Genomic DNA, 20,552 nt, shown 5'->3' on the forward strand with positions numbered 1-20,552 from the left:
CCAATTTGCCAATGTAGTTTGGCAAAGTCAGGCTTTGAACCATGGCCATAAACTCCAGGGCACATTTTCTTTTCTTTTGTAAAAAATTATTTAATGTTTATTTTTGAGAGAGAGAGAGAGAGAGAGAGAGAGAGAGAGAGAGAGAGAGAACAAGAGAAGGAGGGGCAGAGAGGTGGGGAGACAGAGAATCTGAAGCAGGTTCTGTGCTGTCAGTGAGATGCCTGACGTGGTGCTCCACCCAAGAATTGTGAGATCATCACCTGAGCTGAAGTCAGATGCTCAAAGGACTGAGGCACCCAGGCATCCCCAAGGCATATATATTCTATTCCTCTGTAGGGGTAAGACATTTTATCTTCAGGCCAGATGATCCCAATCCTACTGCTGAGTTCTCTGGTCTTGAAAATACACTCATGAAATTTTTCTCCCTCTTGTGTATTTTACAAGCAAATAATTATGTTGAAGGAAAGCAAAACACACACAAAAACATTTCCCTGTAATTTGCCATTTCAATACGCAGTGCCAATGGAGACCACTTCAAACAAACACGCTTTGTATCATCATGAGAAAGAACTCTGTAGGTTGATATAAAAACCTATTTAAAAAATGTTCATGAGGGGAAAATGATCTGTCTCCTTTCATAAAAAGCAAATTTCTGAAGTTTCTGGAGAAGCAAGGCAACTGTGGAAATCAGTTCTGGGGAAAATCTCAAGGTGAGGTTGGAGTCTTGGAGGGAGAAAAAGCTGGAATGTCTGGTTTCATCAGAGGAAGTAGCTGCCAGCTGAGTAGGTGAATGCCGAGGAGCCCGGGACTTTCATGGTAGGGGCTGGTATTTGAAAGCTTATTCTCCACTGAGCAAAGCCCCAGGGGAGCAGGAGGGAGCCTTGGGGTGCCCGTAGCACAGGAGAGTGTAAATGGGATGGTTTGCCTATAGGCATCACCAGCAAGAAGAAGAGAGGGTCTGCCAGACAGCCCCAGAGTTTCAAAGCGCTGCTGGAGCCATGGAGCTCTGGAAGGCTATTTTGACTTTAAGGAAAGGCTTGTGGTAAGTTTTGTTTCTATGGAAATAAACCAATTAGCTTAAACAGCAATTGAAAACTATTTAGTGAAAGAGATACCAATGCCATTTCTTTTCATTTTACACGAAATCTTGTATTTTAAAAAAATTTTAGTGTTTATTTTTGAGAGAGAGAAAGTGCAAGCAGAGGAGGGGCAGAGAGAGACAGGGACACAGAGACACAGAATCTGAAGTACGCTCCAGGCTCTGAGCTGTCAGCACAGAGCCCAACGCGGGGCTCGAACTCCTGAGCTATGAGATCATGACCCGAGCCGAAGTTGGATACTTAACCAACTGAGCCGCCCCCAAATCATGTATTATTGTTTCAGTTAGCAACTGGAGAGCAATGCACGTTTATGCTTATGTTTATGTTTAATTAAGAGTTTATTTTATTCTTAGAAAAACAACATTGATTAAACTGGGTACCATGATGTGCAACCCAGTGATATTGCATGAGGAAAGCCTCCCTGGGTGATTTTTGCAATTGTGTGTGTGAAACACCATTGTTCTGCTGGAGGCACCCATGGGGATTTCAGACTGAGCTTTTAGGGTGATAATGACATATTCAGAACTTGCCTTAAAAACAACAAAGTGCTACGTGTCAATTGCTGTCTTACTTTATTCTCGACACAAATGTTCTTCAGTGTTCACCTCAATCTCCCAAACCACATGTCTCCCTTCTGTGTCATTATATTGTGTCCCTCTTTCTCCTTTTATAGATGGCTATAGGACAGGGCCTCAGACAGTTCATCTGGGCCTCATGTGAAAATGTAGCTTCTGAGCCCATGTGGAGCTCAAGATTCTGCATTTCTTCTTTTTTTGGGGGGGGGGCAGAGGGAGAGAGAGCGAGCATCCAAGTCAGCTTTAGGCTCTGATGTGGAGCTCCATCCCATAACCCTGGGATCAGGACCTGGGCCGAAATCAAGAGTGGGCGGCTCAAATGACTGAGCCACCCAGGGGCCAAAAATTCTGCATTTCTCTCAAGTGCCCAGTGAAGCTCATGCTTCTGGTCCAGGCATCACCCTTTGAATATCAAGTAGACTGATGCAGTTTTGGAGTGATGGGGATCCAGAGCCAATGGCCAAGAAAGAATTCTTGAAATGTCTTTGGTGTAAAAAGGTGATTTTATTAAAGCGTGGGGACAGGACCCATGGGCAGAAACAGCAGAACTGGTGTTGTAAGGAGTAACTGGTTATATACTTATGGATTTCAGGGAAGTAAAGGCAAAAGGGAGGCTTCCAAAAGAACTTTCATATATTAAAGAGGACTCATAAGATCCTGGAGCCCTTGTTACTATTGAGCTAAAGTTATTTTTTCCTCTAGTAAGGCATTAACAGTAAGCCAGTGTGGAGTTCCTGGAGGAAGGTTTTCCCCAGCCTGTCCCAAGTATTTGTCACTGGGCTGCAAGTTATAAAGACATTTAATTTTATTGACCATTTCCTTCTTGCCTTTGTTCCCCACATCACTTTGGAGGGGGGGGGTGATGCTAGGGCTCTAGGAAACTGAACCTATGGGTTTCTGGAGATTAGGCTATTGATAAGATCGACTTTTTCTCATAACTTACTAAGATATTTGTAATTTGTAAACTAATGGATGATGAGGGTGCATAAGGCAGGCTGACAGGCCGCATCCCCCACCACCCCCCTTGCAGGTGAGATCCGTGTGCTATTCCTCAGGCACTCCTGGCTGCCTAAGAACAAAGGAAAGGGGGAAAGAAAATGATTAACTGACAGAGATCATAGTCCTGCAGGACCTAAGTCTTCATCACCCTCCATAGTGATGTGGGAAACAAAGGCAGAAGGAAATGGCAGATAGAACTAAATTTCCTTATAACTTGCAGCCCATTGACAAATACTTGAGGCTGGCAGAGTGAAATATTTTCTAGGAAATCCTTACGGTCTTAATGTTAATGCTTTGCTAGAGGGAAAAACAACCCTAGCTTGACAATAGCTAGGCCTCCAGTGTCCTGGGAGTCTTTGTTAGCATATGAAAACCTCACTAGAAACTTCCCCTCAACTCCATAGTATAAAACCAGTCTCTCCTTATGGTCCACCTGGCAGCTCTTCCTGCCCATGGGCCCTATCCCCATGGTTCAATAAAATCACCATTTTGCACCAAAGGCATCTTCAAGAATTCTTTCTTGGCCTTCAGCTCCAGACCCTATGAATCTCACTGTCATCCCAAAAACCTTATCAGTGTAGACTCCTGTCCTACACAACTGTGATCTCTATTAGTAAACCTTTGGTTTTTTCCTTACCTTTGTTCTTAGGCAGCCAGATTGCCAGAGGAATATCACACAAGTCTCACCTGGGGGTGTGGGGGAGGGGAGGGTTGCTAGCTTATGCTTTGCCCTCAACTTGCCTTTGGCTCCCTCATCAAGACCATAACCAAGCTTGCGTGCCCCCCTCCCCCCCCCCCCCCCCCCCCCCCCCCCCCGCGCGCGCGCGCGCGCGCGCGCGCGCGCGTGTGTGTGTGTGTGTGTGTGTGTATCTGTGAATAGCTAATGATTACAATACTTGCCTGATTTTTCCTCCTCTTTTCAAATATTCAAGTCCAAAAGTTGACATTTAAAGAAAGTGTCATTTTCCCAGTTCCAATTCCCAAACACACACTCGATTAAAGCAGTCAAACCAAGCAGCAAATAAGGAAGAGGATCCAAAGAGAATCTTGCTTAATTCTCACTGCTGAACAATGGGTAACTAGGCTTTTACACTTACCTAAGAAGGTTAACAGACCCATCAAAGGTACTGAGGGTATTTGCAGCACAGAACCCAGAGGCTTTTCTGAGGTTTTTTCTCCTGCAACATCATTAACAATGTTAGCTTCTACCACCGGAAACCTTCTAAATGCACATCAGTAGATACTGGGGGTAGGTGACCCTCTTTGTACTCAGAACTACCACCCCCCAACTCTGGCTTCTCATACAGAACTTTTTTGCCTATTTTTGCCCACTTTGAACATACACCAGTCCATTCTGATACAATTATGTCAGTCCTTTTTATCCCTGAGCAAATTCAGAGGTTCAAGTAAAGGGCAAGCAAGTTATACTTTGATTCAGCTTTTCTTAATTTGCTCAAAGATGAGCTGAGAAAACATTTACTCAGTTTTTCCATTTTCATCTTCTTTCTTTCATTCTCAATACTCTATCCTTTTTTTCCTATTAACAAAAACAAGTGAGACCATAAGAAATAATCTGTGCAAGTGGAATATATGATTTTATCAACTGTTGGCCCGTGAAAAGACAGGCAGACTGTATTCTGTACCTGATCAATTAGGGACTGAAGGGGGCTGAGGTGAATCTTCCTGAAATTCTTAAGCCCTGAGGTATCCTGATAGTTTATTTAACATTTCACCTGTTGACAAACGGTCAAGGAGTAGGGCAGAAGGAAAGGAAACAGATGAAATGGGGTGGAGGCTGGTCCTCAGGGAGGACCAAGCAATTCAGAGAAAGAAACAAAGATGATTTGTATAATGAAAACAATGACCTAAAAATGACAAGAGAAGGGAAATGGGACAAGTAAGAAGGAACTTTTACAACTTGGCCCTCAAACAAAGCTGAGTTTCAACACACAATTTTGGCTGAAGATTGATTATTTAAAGAGATAAGTCTATTGCAACTGAGTCCACAAACAATATTCTAATGAACCGGGCACTTAGATGAGGAGTTCTTTAAGAACACCTCAGGTATAAAAGAGAGAAATATTTCCCAAAGGTGGCACAGACAGGCTTGTGGGACCTGGGATGGGACAATGAGGGAGGTGGGGATGGAGAGGTTGCTGACTTTGGAGCTCATTCCTGCCCAAAACTTTGGTAAGAATTCAAACGCATAGAGGGCTCCACCATGGTTTTCTAAACTTACTGTTCGTTTTCTAAAACATCTCTTCATAGAAGGCAATCATGTCACTGAGCTCTGAAAACCATCACATAAAAGGGAGATCCAGAGAGAGAAGGAGACAAAGAATCCAAAGCAGGCTCCAGGCTCTGTGCTGTCAGCACACAGCTGGATGCGGGGCTTGAACCCATGAACCATGAGATCATAACCTGAGCTGAAGTGGAATGCTTAACCAACTGGGCCACCTGGGTGCCCCGATATCCAGTCTCTTAATGTTCCAAGTTCTTCACCTAGGTCAGGTTGAGGGCATCTTGAGAAATCATAGAAAAAGGGGAGTCACAGCCTTTGTTGAAAATAAATATTTATTTAGGGCTCTGTTGTCAAGGTTAGACTTAGAAAACATCTTAAATGCAACATGGTTTGACACTCTTATTTTATAAGGGAAGGAGGGAAATACCTTGTCACTGCTTACATGGCTGGTGACTAGATTTGAACTTGGTTATCATCCCTCTTTGTAAAGCTGTCAGCACAGTATTCTTCTCTTTGTGTTTTCAGAATGTGTATCTGCTTTCTTTCAGTCATATTTAAGGAAGTCCTCTCTCAAATAAGAACAGGGTTAAAGTAAGAAGGTCTATGTAAAGGATGCTTCTTTATGCTAATGTGATGGTTTTAGGGGACACTTAGGGGCCTCTTAAAACTCCCAGCACTCCAGCCGCCTGACTGATCTGCCTCAGAGATTAATTAGAAAATGATAGGGGAAAAAAAATCAAAGCACCGGTTTTGCCAGGTTTCCTCATCATTCAAACTGTTGGGCTGCAATATGGCACTCCCACTGGTCACGTTGGACCAGAAAGGATTTGAGCTTGTGGGCCTTTTATTAGTTTGGACTTCCATTCTCAGCCATTTACCTGTGAAAGCTTCTGTAAGAATCGTCGCTGATCAGAACCACATCTATTAGGGGAGGATTGATAGATTCCAAGTGCACTGTCCTCTGCACAGTGTGATAAGGCCCTTGGGACTCCAGTTATGCTCCAACTTGGAGATCACTTTGCTCTTTCCCCTCCAGCAGATTCCAGCAGCAGATACAATCTAGAGCCTCAAAGGCAGGGCTGGAAATAAAATGACAACTTGGCTGTCAGTTTTCTGGGCTTGAACCTGCTTTGGCATGGGGGTGGATAAGATGACCTCATAGGTCTTTTCCATCTCCAATTTCTGTGAACCATTGTTCTTGGGAATAGATGATTTAATAGGCCAATACATATTTGTGTTTGCCCATTCTGCTCCTTGTATTTGTTGTATTTTACTTGGTTACCCTGGGAAGAACAAATCCATTATGTAAGTCCAGAGACACTCAGAGGTCAAAATCTGCAAAGGGCAGAGTTTGAAGGAATGTGGTCAAAAGAGAGATGGCGGTGAATAGGAAACCTGAGCTCACAAGTGCTTTCTAGATGTTCCCAGAGCAGAGTTTGAGGAAAAGTACCAGGATGTGATGTCTTCTGGTGCAGTGGAAAGAATATAAATATGGAGACAGAAGACCTAATTTGAACTCTGACTTACTGGCTTCTAATGATTTCAGCTTCCACATAGATAATGGATTCAATAATAGTTACCCTGTTTATTTAAAGAGGGTTGATTTGAGAGTCATATGAGAGAATACATGTCTGTGTATTACAAGAGTAAAGTGATATATAAATTAGGGATATTATTATTATTATTTAATGAAGTGATTCTTATGCTCAGAGCTGAATAGAAAAGTTCTGTGTACAAAGAGCTATGCCAAAAACAGCTATGTTTTCTGAAAGCAATTTTGGGAGAAAGGACAAGAAACTGACAATAGGAAATTAAGTTTTATCAGTGCACAGGAAGGAAGAGAAGTAAAACCTCAAATGTTCTTGTCTTCTGGTCTGTTCAGCATGTAAGCCAAAGCACATTTCAAAGTCTGAGAAATATTGGAAATCACTATTGATCTTTTTCTTATGATGAATGACTCCTAGAAAATTTTAAAGTAATACTCTAAATGATCTAATATTCAAAAAAGCTGATTGAAATAATGTGATTCAATATAGATTTTTCTGAGTCACTTCTGTGTGCAAGACCACAACCCAGACTTGGAAAGAAAAAACATTCCTGGCCTCCAAGAATTGAATTTAAAAGGGAAAAATGAGTTCATAAATACATCCATTGTTTTCCAGGGGTTAAAATAGGATCAAAATGATTCTTACAAGAGTTTTTCATCTGCTCTATTTTCTTTCAATTTGTTCATTGGTATCCCAGAGTGACCCACTCACTAAATCATTGACCCCCATGTTGCAAACACCATTTTTGTTTGATCCTATACCAGTTCATTGTGGTAATGTTTCCTGGCTTTGTCAAAATCCACTGAGACCCTTGCTACTGCTGGCCCTCAGGGTAACCTCCTTTACTGGTCCTTGCCTGAGCTGCCGCTGCTCCCCATCAGTGCTCCTATGGTATTAGCACAGCCCGAGCAACATTAAATAAATAGGACAAGTGTGTATACAAAGTGTAGTATGCAATTGGGTAAACGGGAGGGGGAGGTACAGGCTTCCAGTTATGGAATAAGTCATGGGAATGAAAGGTACAGCATAGGGCATATAGTCAATGGTATTGTAATAGCAATACCTGTAATAGGTATTGGGAACAGATGGTAGCTACACTTGTGGTAAGCATAACATAACTTATAGAGATGGTGAATCACTATGTTGTATACCTGAGACTAATGGAACACTGTGTACCAACTGTACATCCATTAAAAAAATGTCTTGTAGTGCTGGAAGCCATGTCTGAACTCACAAAGTTGAGAAAATCTCCTTGTGAGGTAAGGTGGGTTCGCAAGATTCCTGCCATCAGATGGCAACCAATGTCTACCCCCCACTCAATTATTTTTGCTTGAGCATTGACCCCCAAAGCGCCTTCTTGACTGGTATCAGGAGTGACTTGTCCCCTTTATCCTAAAGATATGCTAATTGCACCTGGTGAAGGAACTTATAGGAATTTCTTCTTTTATGATTATGGGAACAAATATTACATTTCCTGAGAAACCTGTTTAACTTCCCCTCAAAAAATCAGACTATTGACCCCTACTCACAAAGAACTAACTTTTGCTTTTGCTATGCTAAAAACATTGTCTTGTATTTGAATGCTGAGGATACCTTCCTTCCCTATATGATAAGCATCTAAATCACCTACAATCAATCACTGTTGATAAAGGTTATGCATGAGTCTTCTACCAATCTATGTTCTGGGAAACTTTTACATACCAAAGAAATTTGTCATCAGAAATCATTGTCTAAGGCAATTGTCACTTCTGTTTTGTACTCCATACATTTTTTTAATAAATAAAGCTGACTCTCAGATCAATGCAAAAATGCCTGCCTGGTGATCAGAAAGAATCTCGAAGCTCTCTCATTCTCCCTTTTGCTGACACCGTCCATCCTTCAGAGAGCCCTGGACCTGCTGGAGCTGGACTTTGACATAGTAGGGGTGCCTGAGTGGCTCAGTTGGTTAAATGTCCAATTTCAGCTCAGGTCACAACTGCATGGTTCATGAGTTTGAGCCCTACATCGAGCTCTGTGCTGACAGCTCAGAGCCTGAAGCCTACTTCAGATTCTGTGTCTCCCTCTCTCTGCCCCTCCCCTCCCCTCTCTCAAAAATAAATATTGATAAAAGTAAAAAAAATAATAAAAACAAGTATAGTAGAAATACCTATTAGGAATCTATTGATTCTACTTAGCTAGGGGAGTGTGAAGGAATCATTGAATGGTCTTTCTAGAAGAATACATTTATTTTTTAATATAAGCATGAATATATGTCAAAACACAGGGGAGAAGGGCATCTCAAGATTATGAACATGTATAGACAAACTCTTACATATATGTAAGAGTTCATAACATCTAGTCTAGGAAAATAAAGTAGGGCTTTCTCTCAAAAGCAGTGTAGTAGGGAATTAAGAATAACAAAAGGAAGTTAAAAAAAGGGCCAATCATGACTATAAAAATTAGAATGTACATTTTTTCTTCCCCACTATTCTACTTCCTACAGTAGAGCAAAAGGTAAGAGTTGATCCTATTTCCCTTCTCATTAAACAATAAAACAAGATTTTTTTAAGGTTTTTATTTTTAAGTAATTTCTATACCCAACATGGGGCTCAAACTTACAACCCCAAGATCAAGAGTCATATGCTCTACTGACTGAGCCAGCCAGGCACTGCAAAACAGGATTTGAATAAAATCCCTCTGAGTAAAATCTTGAAGTAGAGAAGGTAGGTAGTGGGTTCCAAGGATAACAGAGCAGATTATCAAAATGATTGGACATCTAATTACTAATGCTCAGAAAATAGAACTATAACCAGCAATTCACCTGGTGATAGCAAGCAGAAACTAAGGGCAGTGTCCTAAGGATTTAGATTGAAGTCTCTTTTACCATGACTCGTAAATGTTTAGCATAATAATTAGTAAATTTGACTAATAGAATTCTGAATACTGCTACCTTTCCCAAAAAGTGAAGTAGTTTCAATGGGAAGCTCTGGTTAACTATGCAGAAAATAGTCAGGCTTTATTCTAAGGCATAATGATTTGTGGTGGGACCCACAGTCCTGTATACACACAGTCTTTACTCAATGTAAAGCAATGTGATTTCTTGGCACCATCAACCATCAAGCATCACACTAAGAAAACTTGAAGGCAGTCTTTTCATATAAAGAAGATTGTTTCTTCTTTTGAACCACAGATGCCTATGGATTTCTTTGCTTACACTATACTGACCCTCAACTCCTGAACTATTTGATAGAAGGTATGTATTGATTATTCTCTCCAACAGCTAATCCAGCAGTGCTGCTCTGGCTGATTTTAACTTTTTTTTTTTTTTCTTGTCGGTGTATATGATATCAGTTGTGCTTGGAGAGGGTAGGAACTAGCATGGCAATTTTTGAAAATGACTGTGAATTAATGCCTTAAATGATGATAATTGTAATAATTCTGTCTTATACACTACATCATCCACTTTGGTAAGTCAGTGTCAACAAATGTATCTCTTGGAGAAGCAGAGGATTTGAAAATCTCCCATAAATTTCAGAGACAGTCAGACTTCTCTGCTCTTGTGCTCCCCAGAGAATTTCTCCATTTCCTCTCTACTGGACTTATATGTTCTCATAACACTTTCCCCCAGGGCAAAAAGAAGATGACAGTAAAAATAATAAAAACAGTGTTAAGGATGTACCTTGTATTAGCAGTTTCCATAGAGATGACATTTAGGTCATTTATTTCTTCTAGTAATTCAATGATCCCCTCAAAGAGGCAGAAATTGAGGCACTGGACAGGTTAAGTAAATATCCCAAGGTTACATGGTGACAATGTCGCATGACTGGGATTCAAACCAAAGTCTGTTTGCTCTAAAATCCATGCTCTTCAGCAGGGACACTTCCATTCAAACCAGGCTGATCTGTGACGGGGGGAGGATAAGACAGATGGTTATCACTCTAGATCTTGGAGCTTCTCTTACTCCATCTTCTTTCCAACGACATGAAGGATAAATGTAGAAATTACCTCAAAAGACTTCTACATGATGCTATTTTAAGACATTGATCATAATATCTCAGAAGATTGTTTTTTAGAAAGAGAAATACATAACATTAATAATGGAATAACGGTTAATGGAAAGAAGTGCAAGTATTTAATCAAAGCAATACATAATAGAGAATGACTAATTGACACAAGCTAATCTGAAAATGATCTAGAAATAAAACATATATGTGAATTACCTTTTTAAAAAAGATAAAGGAAAAGAGCCAAGAAAGTCTATGGTGTAGAATTGAACAGAGACTGGCAAAATGAGCTTTCTTCGTATACTCAGAAATGGTTAAGTCTTTACTAACACATTAACTGCAAATTTGATATACACTCAAAGAAAAGATATAAAGATAAAGATGATTTAGAGAAAAACTGCCAAACGATGAAAGAGACTGAAGCCAGGAATTATGGGTAAATGTAAATGGCCTTTGAGTTGTTCCGTTTAGCGGAAAAGATTGAGTACCACTCACAGATACCTAATGCCATTATAAAAATTGCGGTTTTATTTATTGGCTTCTATTTTTAAAGAAGTTAGGAGGATTACTTTGTGTTTCAGATTTACTTCATTTTAGGCAAATAAGTTTTATTTTCTGAAAAACTATATGTAAATTAAGAGTGTTTACCAAAACCTAACTATGAGCTAAAGAGCAGGAAGAATTCCATTAATAGATTCAAGTCTGAAAGAAATTAAAACTCTGAATTATTCTTTTCTGTGGCCCTGTGAACAAACCACAGGTCTCCCCACTCTCAACCCTGCTCCCTCCAAAAAGCCTCTGTGAGTCAGTTTGAGCTATGACTGACATTATAAATTTTTCTAAAGCAATTGAAATGGAACAAAACCAGAACATCAAAATACTCTCCAAACCCAGTTTGACCAACCTGATATTTCACTTGGTTTGAGTCCCTGGTGTATAAAAAATTTTTTTTTGAATCCTACTTTAAATGCACCAGACAACTCTTCTATTTAAAAAAGAAATCCTATGGTGGATGCTTTAGAAAAACAGACTTTTGTAAGCTTAATAATCACCAACTGATCTATTTGTTTTGAAAATGTTGATTTTGGGGGTCTGGTTTGTTTGAACTATCTGATTATCTATAAGTTTTGATTATAATGATGTGGCTAAAGTAGTTATAGAGAAAACTAGTTCAGTTCTCATACAGTTCTACAACTGTATCAACAAGACATCCTTACACCTGAAACTAATGTAAATCGTGTATCAATGATACTTCAATAAAAATAAAGAACTAAAATAAGTAAACAAACAAACCAAAAACTAATCATCAACCTTGATGATTATTTTACATTAAAAATTAATTACATAATTTAGGTGACCAATGGCATAATTTAATTTCTTTTCCAGAGAGAGAAGTCTAGACAATTGGAATCTTAGACTCTCCATGCTTAGAAATTTTAGGAACTTCAATCAGTCAGAATTGGCCCATTCATTTTTAGAACTCTGCATCAGTGTCCATTATGGTTATGCTCCTAAGATATGCAGTAGTTCTCTTCCTTTTTTTTACCACAGGAAAACTGGGCAGCCCTTCTGGAGAGGAGCGTCAGTCAAGGAGTGAATGCCATGATTAGTTTTCCTTTACCTCACCACTGGGACGGTCCTTGATAGTTTATAGAATTCATTCCCTCAAGCTTGTGTCCCTTACTTCTGATGGGAGCAAAGTATTGCATTTGTTTTTCTTACTAGAAATGGAAAGGACCCTCCATTCCACATTTTCTTGTTCTTGGTTCCTGTTTCTTTGAATTTGACTCCCTGGTGGGCTCCTGGGTATTAAATTAGGACCTCATTATTCTTTAAGCTTTGTGTTTTACTTAGAGACTAATTTAAATCAATCTTCAAATAAAAGCCAAATGGTGTATGTTAGGAGAGGGGTGGTGGTGGTGGTAAATCAGGGTTGGATAGGGTAAGTTATCCTCCTAAGGTGTAAATGCATTTACCTTTATCCCTTAGAAGGACACAGGTAAAGAAGCCACTAATAGAATGTCCCCTTCTATCCATTTCATCCCTTCTCCCTGTTTGTCTAATTGTAGATCTGGATGGACAGGGAAATGATTGGAGGCTGGGGAGGGATTGGCTACTCAGATACACAGTAGGCAAGAAATGTGAAACGAGGTAAAGAAATGGAGCTTGAGAATTTTCCTGACCCTGAAGATAATGGGGGCTACTTCATAAGACAGACGGGCAGATACACATGAAGATGAGGTCAAATTTGCTGGCAAATGACATTCAAAATATTTATGAAAAAGAAGCCTTTATTCTAAAACAAGCTGTTTGAGTCTGAGCAAGCTATTTAACCTCTTCTATGACGTTTCCCTAATATGACCTATTAGGAATTATCTTTATTAGTAGCATTATTTTGTAGATTAAATTACAATATAGTAGTAGGCTGAAGCAGTACCTAAAGCATAATAGACTCAGGGAATATTATTTCTCTTCCTTTCCTTGAACTTCACTGTTAAAACACCCAAGTATATAATTAAAATTATATCACCCACTAATTGAGTGTCATTAAGTGGCTATTAAATACTAGAATCTTTACTTATTTTGCCTGTACTGTATAATTTAACTCTTTCAACAATCAATCCCATCAGGTAAATATTATCAGCATTTTTTTTAAACAGATGAATTAACTGAGACACAGAGAAGGTTAAGTAACTTGCCTAAATGGTAGAATGGTAGAATCAAGATTTGGACCCACACATTATGCCACAAAAATACTATTACACTCTTTTTTTCTCCAAGTCTGCTAACCAAGCATGCATAATTCCCTCCTGGAAAAAATTCTACACTTCTACTTTAGATTTATCAAATAGAAACAGTGTTTTTTACTCAATGGTCAAGTACTCAATTTTTCTGAGTTGCTTTAAAAAAAAATCATGAACTATCTGGTTATTTCCTCTGTGAGTGTCCTGACTACTACACTATAGTCATATATTGCATAGTGTAGTAATGTAATGTATATTCTGTTGTATCTGACTTTTTATTTTTCATTCAACAATATATTTATGAAGTTCATTTAAGTTGTACAAGTTAACTGTAGCTCATTTTTTCTCAATGAGGAACACATTTCCCAGAGAGGAATATATCATAGCTGGACTTTTGGGAAGTTTTCAGTTAGAGCTATGGTGAATAATGATATTAAGAATATACTTGTCTTTTGGTGCATATGTGCTTGCATTTCTTTCGAGTAGAATTGTTGGATTACGAGATATGTTCATGTTCAGCTTTAATGGATACTACCAGTTTTCCTAAGTGGTTCTATGCTCTACACTTTGCCCAGCACTGAGCTCCAGTTGGCCACATCCTTATCAACAATTGCTATTGTTAAGTCTCTTTCATTTCAGCTGTTCTGGCAAATGCTTAGTGGTTTTTGCATAACGGTTTTAATTTGCACTTCTCTGCTGACAATGAAGTTGAGTATTTTTTAATGTTTATTGGCCACTTGTGAAGTAATGTTTCAATCATTTTTCCATCAAACACATTATATTTTTTATTGACTTGTAGGATTTCTTTATATATCCTGGATGTGATCCCTTTGTTGGTTTGAGAATTGTAAGTTTTATCTCTTTTTCTGTGGCTTGCCTTCCTCACTCTTTTGATGTCTTTTGGAAAATTAAAGTTTTTATTTTTAATACAGTCCAATTTATTATTTTTCCTTCAAGGATAATGCTTTTTCTCCTCTGCTCTGGTTAAGAAATCTTTCCTTCTTTTCAGAATATTATTGCTTTGCCTTTCATGTTTAGATCTACAATCTACCTAAAATTGATATTTGCATATAATTAGAGGATGTTTTGGTTTCTGTCCAATTGTCCCAACACTATTTATTGAAAAGATTATTCTTTTTCTATGGTTGTATAGTAACACTGCTGTCTTCAATGTAATGCTTACATATGGGTGGACCTACTATGGTAGTCCTTTTTTTCTGTAGATCTATTTGGTGATCCTTGAGCCTATGTCACACGGTCTTCACTACTTCCACTTTATAACACATTTTGGTATCTGGTGTCTGGGAGAGCACATCCTTTTATTTGGTTTTCCCTCAAATGGCTCTTGGATAGCCTTGACTTTCTTAACCGATTAATATAAGTTTTAGAATCAGCTTTTCAAGACCCACCAAAGTGATTTAAAAAATGCTTTAGGATTTTGTGGGGAGAGAGGGGGAATTGCATTAAGATCAATTTGGAGAAAATTGACATCTGAACAATATTAATTCTTCCACTTCACAAACATGATATATCCATCTATTTCTTTATTCAGGCTTCCTTTGATTTTTGTGCGGTATATTTTATAATTTTCTGTGTGGATGTCTTACAGAGCTTTCTTTAGATTTATTCCTAGGAATTTGGTAATTTGATACTACTGAAAATGACATCTTTTTAAAAACTCACTTTCCGATTTTGTTAGTTGGAACTGAACACAACTCAACTGATTTTTTGTATATTGATATTTACCTAGCAATTTTGAAAAGTTGCTTATTATTTTGAATTTTCTATATGACCATGTTATCTGTGAACAATAAGAATTTTGTTTCTTCTCTTTCAATCCTTTCACCTCTATTTTTCTGACAGCAATTCTCTTTCTAGCACTTCCGTGATGATTTTGAGAAGTGGTGATAGTGAGCCTCTTATTCTTGTTCCTGATCTCAGAGGGAAAGCTTCCAAAATGTATTACCATAAAGGAAGATGTCTACTGAAGGTTCTTTGTAGACATTGTTGATCAGATTAAGAAAGTTTACTAAAACTCACTAAGAATTTTTAAAAATCACAAATATATATTGAATACTTTCAAATGTTTTCCTGCAAATATTGAGATAACCATGGTTTTTTCCTCCATAATTCGTTTAATGTGGTGAAGTATACTGACTTTTTTAAAATGGTAAATCAACTTTGCTTCTTTGGTCTAAACCCACAATGTCTTTGTCAAATTTTGTTATAAAGATTGTGCTGGTGGGGGAACCTGGGTGGCTCAGCTGTTCAAGCTTCTGACTTCAGTTCAGATCCTGATCTCACAGTTCTTAGTTCAAGCCCTGAGTCTGACTCTGTGCTGACAGCTCGGAGCCTGCTTCAGATTCTGTCTCCCTCTCTCTTTTTGCTCCTTCCCCTCTCATGCTGTCTCTCACCCTCTCTCTCTCTCTCACTCTGTCACAGAAACAAATAAACATTAAAAAATGTTTTAAAAAGGTTATGCTGGTCTCATAAAATAAAAATAGGAAGATCTTCCACCCCCCCTTTTTTTTAATCTCTGAGTAAAAATGGCATTACTCCTTCCTGAATGTTTGCTAAAATTCATTGCTATCCTTTCTTGGCCTGGCGTTTTCTTCAGATAAAGATATTTACTTACTGAGTTTATATTTTATAGCAAGTTGAATTTTTATTTATTTGGTTTGCTTATGTAAATTTCTAAGTTCATTTTCTTTAAGTTGCTTATGATTATAGTGACTACATAATTTGTTATCCTACTGGAACACTTTTGAGAGGGAGAAAGGAAGTGCAAATAATTAAAATTGAGTCATTTTTGAAATATTTATTTCTTTATCTGAAATTGACTTTATTTTGGTGTACTTATGAAATGGTTTTATTGAAAGTCTTTTTTCAAGTAAAAAGCCTTTCTAAAGCATACATATTTTTATTAATACAACAAAAGTTTTTATACTGGGTACCTAACCAGTATAAAATGACATAAAGTTTTTGTTTTTAGTAAATATTTTTGTCACTTAATTAGTTTCTTGGATGTATGTATCATTGATATTATTGTATCACTAATATTTTTCTGAAGAATATATTTTTTATCATATTATCATACTATTTTTAATTTTTTATATAATTTCCTGCAGTGTTTTCAAAATTCAATTTTATCCTTCTAAATTTGCAATCATTGATATTTCAATTGATGTTTCTTTGTAGATAAGGATATTTTTAATTAAGAATACACTTTCTATCCTGGTGTTGAGGTACCTCAAAGCTCATCATAATGTCTTAGAGTAAATTTTATTATTTTTTTCATAACAAAATGTATAAATATTTCAGTCCAAATATTTTCACAGGTTATGTCTCTTTGATTCAATTCAAAGCACATTTCTCTGAAAAATAATTTTGCAAGGAAAAATTCATCAAGCAAGTGGTCTACAATTATGATTCTTTGAGCATTTACTAAACTTATAAACTGCAAAATTGTGGGCCTTTTAAATTTCATTCTACCCTCGTTCAGAATATTAATTTATCCAATTAAAGATAGGAGGCCTAACAAAAGATTCTCAAAACAAGGTAACAGATCATAAATCTGAATGATAATGTTTATGTTAAATCTTGGATACCATTTGAGTTCTCATAGTGAATTTCTCCAGTTCCTCTTCATTTTTGAAGGGATGCATCTGTATTTCTTTCTCTGAAAAGCTTTTTTGTAACTTAATTGCAATTATTAACTCTTAAGAGCTGAAGCTTTCTGTGGCTCCATTTGTTGACTATATTCATTAAAGATTTACAACTGATTTTGAGAAAAATACAGTCAAACTTTAGAAGTCTTGTTGAAGAACTTCAAAAGCACTGTAGGTCATTGAGGTTGAATGATTAAGGAGTTATTAAAGAGCCAAATTATTAAGGAGTTACTTTGCTTTTCATATGGGCACAAGAAATCTTATGTTGACACAATGAGTGGGATTAATTTAGAGCAGTCATTTGATCTAAATGAAAAGTCATGTTCGCAGAATAATATATAAATATACTTTCTGCAGCTACTTTTGCTAATTTTTGTCTTCAGAAATAATCTCAAAGTAAATATTAATTTTGAAGTAAGATAGTGATACATTAGCAAATCTGTGTCTTTTTTGTGTGTGTCTAGTCAGGAATAACACTTTGACTCCCATGATAACTGATCATGAAACAAATATTTTGTGTAGTGACCATGTTTATCAGTGGCATCCTTGACAAACTGAAATTCAAGTACCTTTTACCAAATATGCTTTCTTAAAATTCAAAAATATTTTTTAGGAAATAAAAAAACAGGGGTCCCTGGTTAAGCATCCAACTCTTGATTTTGGCTCAGGTCGTGGTCTCACAGTTCATGAGTTCGAGCTACGCGTCAGGCTCTGCCGTGACAGTGTGGAGCCTGCTGGGAGTCTCTCTCTCTCCTTCTGTCTCTGCCTCTTCCTCTCTCTCTCTCTCTCTCTCTCTCTCTCTCTCTCTCTCTCTCTTTCTCTCTCTCTGTACCTCCCTCCTACTCTCTCTCCCAAAATAAATAAATAAGCTTAAAAAAATAAAGAAGCATTACCTAACAGTAAAAGAAGCATATATTATATATTTTACTGCATTCAATAAATGACAAAACCATTACAACAAGAGAGTTTAGATTTTTCTAGTCCATCCCCCTTCTAGCAGGACTATATAGCTGTTTTCCCACATAAATTCCTCATGCAACCTACACATTTTCACTTTGCTCACAAACTTCACCTTCGGCAGCGTGGTGGGTTCATGCATCTTGTAGCTTAGCGTGAATCATGGCATAACTCACTAGGACACAAGTAGCTGACAGGAACAGGTGGATGACCTGTCTCCTATCTTCCCTGGAACCCAGCATCAGCTGCTGCTGCCTTCCTGCAAAGCACACTGATTTAATCAGTGGGTGCCTTGCTTGCTGCCCTTGAGGGGAGGAGTCTGCCATGTTATGTCTGGTTAGGATTAGCAAGAATGGCCAGTTGTCAGCTATTATCTTCAGTTTGATAGTGAGAACTTTGTCCACTGAACATCCATCTCCTATACCACTGGATAATGCCACGGCAGAAGGTGAAAGTACAAAGAAGAGGTCTACACAGTCCGTCCAGGATTATTTTATTACAAGTATTAAAATTAATACTTTAGGGGAGGAGCCAAGATGGCAGAGAGGAGGGGAGCTCTGTAAACTTCCTCTGCCCCATCGATTGAACTGAGAAGGATATTACTCTCATCTGCAAGAGCAGAAGGAGAAAATACGGACTCCAGAAGGAAGAGAACCTGAAGGATACCTGAGTGAGTGAGTGCGAACTGAGGAGATTGGAAAACAGGCCAGCCTGAGACGGGTAGGGGAGGTGGCAGCCCCAGCCCAACTCGGGGCAAGTGCGCGGAGCCCGAGAGACAAAGGGAAGAGACAGAGAAACTGAACACGCTCATAGTACTGTCTCTGGGGAAGAGGTAAAGAATGCTTAACCACACTTGGAGAGAGAAGCTCACTCCATAAATAACTGCTGGGTATCCTAAATCCCGAACCCAGGTGGCGCAAGGGAAGGAACAGCTTCCAGCCCAGCGCCATCTTGGCAAGAAGTCAGCGACCGCTGCAGCGGCGGTGTCAGGGGAGCTCACTTCAACCTCGGTTTTGGGAGTGGGAGCACCCACCTCATTTCCATGGCACATCTCGCCCCCAGAATTGGCCGCACGAACCCTGAATCCCGGGTGCCAACAGGGAAAAAATAGCCCCCACCTCTGTGTGATCCCGGCAGAGAGTTGGTGGTGGTGGAGACCTGGGTGCGTGCGCAGGCTGCAGGCGCTCCCAGCTCATTTCCAGCAGCTCCCAGCACCACCTCTGGCAACAGCTACTTCCTTATTCCTCCCCCAACGCTAACGTGATCCTTGCTGGGGTTGGGTCTGTGACAGTGCTCACATACTTAACCTCTTGCTGTGCATCTCGCTTCAGGCAGGGGCAGCCGAAATCCCAGCCTGAGCCAAGACAAACCAATTCCTCCCCCTAAGAAGCCAGCAACCAAAACAAAAACTTCTCATCTGTGGTAGCATAAAAAGTGCATGGACTGGAACTTTGAACTGAGACAGGCCTGGAAAATACAACTCAACCACGCTCAACCTCGGCAAAAGAAGATCAGACTCATTAGAGTGGCCTACAGTTCATAGTTCAGCAGAGTTTGGCATGCCGCCTATCTAATCTCTGCAGACACTAAGGCAGAGCCTCTGAGAGCAGCCTCCAAGACCTATCACATCAAACCACGCTTATCCACGAGGGGGAGCTGCTGTGGTTTTGTTGTTGTTGTTATTGTTGCTGTTGTTTTTTGCTTTCTTTATAATTTTTTCTTTTTTTCTTCATTTTTTTTTCTTTTCGCCTTTTTCTGTACGTATTTTTTATTATTACTTTTTTTACTTAAACTTTTTAAAAATTTTACTCCTCATTTTCCTTTCTCCTTTCTCCCCTTTTGTTTTCCTTTTTTCTTCTTTACCTTCTTGCAATCCAGATATATTCTCCTATATCTCATCCATACCTCTCCCCTCAACTGGTCATACACTTTTAGACTATCCACTGTCCTTTGTTTTCTCTGACCACCCTTTATTTATTTTTTCTTTTTTTTCTTTCTTTTTCTTTTTCTTTTTCTTTTCAACTTCTCCTCTTTCCGTCTCTTTCCTCTCCATTCTCTTTATTTTCTTTCCCCCTGGTAATGTGTTTGTTTGTTTGATTTGTCTGTGCGTTTGTGTGTTACTGTTCCCTCTGTGTGTGTCTGTCTGTTTTCCTTCTTAGGGCTACACCAAGAAACAAGACAAAGTGTGCATGACGGCGAGTCTTAAATATTGCTGAGTAGGGAAATAAAATATTCAAAGGCACAACAAGAGAAACTGAGAGACACCATTAAAAGAATATTTCCTGAAACAACAAGCCCTGGACAGTCAATAAGCCTCCTTTAACAGAGAAATATTAACAGGTGCACAGTGCACAACGAGCTTTCTAAGGGTGACAAGAGACAGAAAACTAGCAAAAATGACAAACCGAAGGAACTCGCCCCTGAAGAACCTCCAAGAGGAAGTCACACCACAGAACTGCTCAAGACAGATCTAGACAACATACTGGATCAAGAATTTAAAAAACTTGTCATAAAATTAATCGCTGGGGTTGAGAAAAGTATCAAAGAATCAACTGAGAAAATGACTAGGCAATATAATGAGTTAAAACAGGCTATAGGTGAGGTGAATAACAAACTGGAGGCAGCCACCTCAAGGATTGATGAGGCAGAGAGAAGAATAGGTGAATTAGAAGATATAGTAGCAAAAGAGGAAGCTGAAAAAAGGAGAGAGAAATTAATCCAGGAGCAGGAAAGGAGA

At 38.7% G+C, this 20,552-nt stretch overlaps 1 long non-coding RNA gene across 1 annotated transcript; it reads left to right on the top strand.

Moving 5' to 3' along the window:
• Positions 1-668: 668 nt before the first annotated feature.
• Positions 669-12,128, top strand: LOC115303670. The gene is made up of 3 exons (XR_003914182.1): positions 669-710; positions 9,633-9,695; positions 11,998-12,128. It is a non-coding gene; the product is annotated as an uncharacterized LOC115303670 (long non-coding RNA).
• Positions 12,129-20,552: the final 8,424 nt, after the last annotated feature.

This window comes from Suricata suricatta, chromosome 10 (genome assembly GCF_006229205.1).
Source record: "Suricata suricatta isolate VVHF042 chromosome 10, meerkat_22Aug2017_6uvM2_HiC, whole genome shotgun sequence".
Classification (NCBI taxonomy): Eukaryota; Metazoa; Chordata; class Mammalia; order Carnivora; family Herpestidae; genus Suricata; species Suricata suricatta.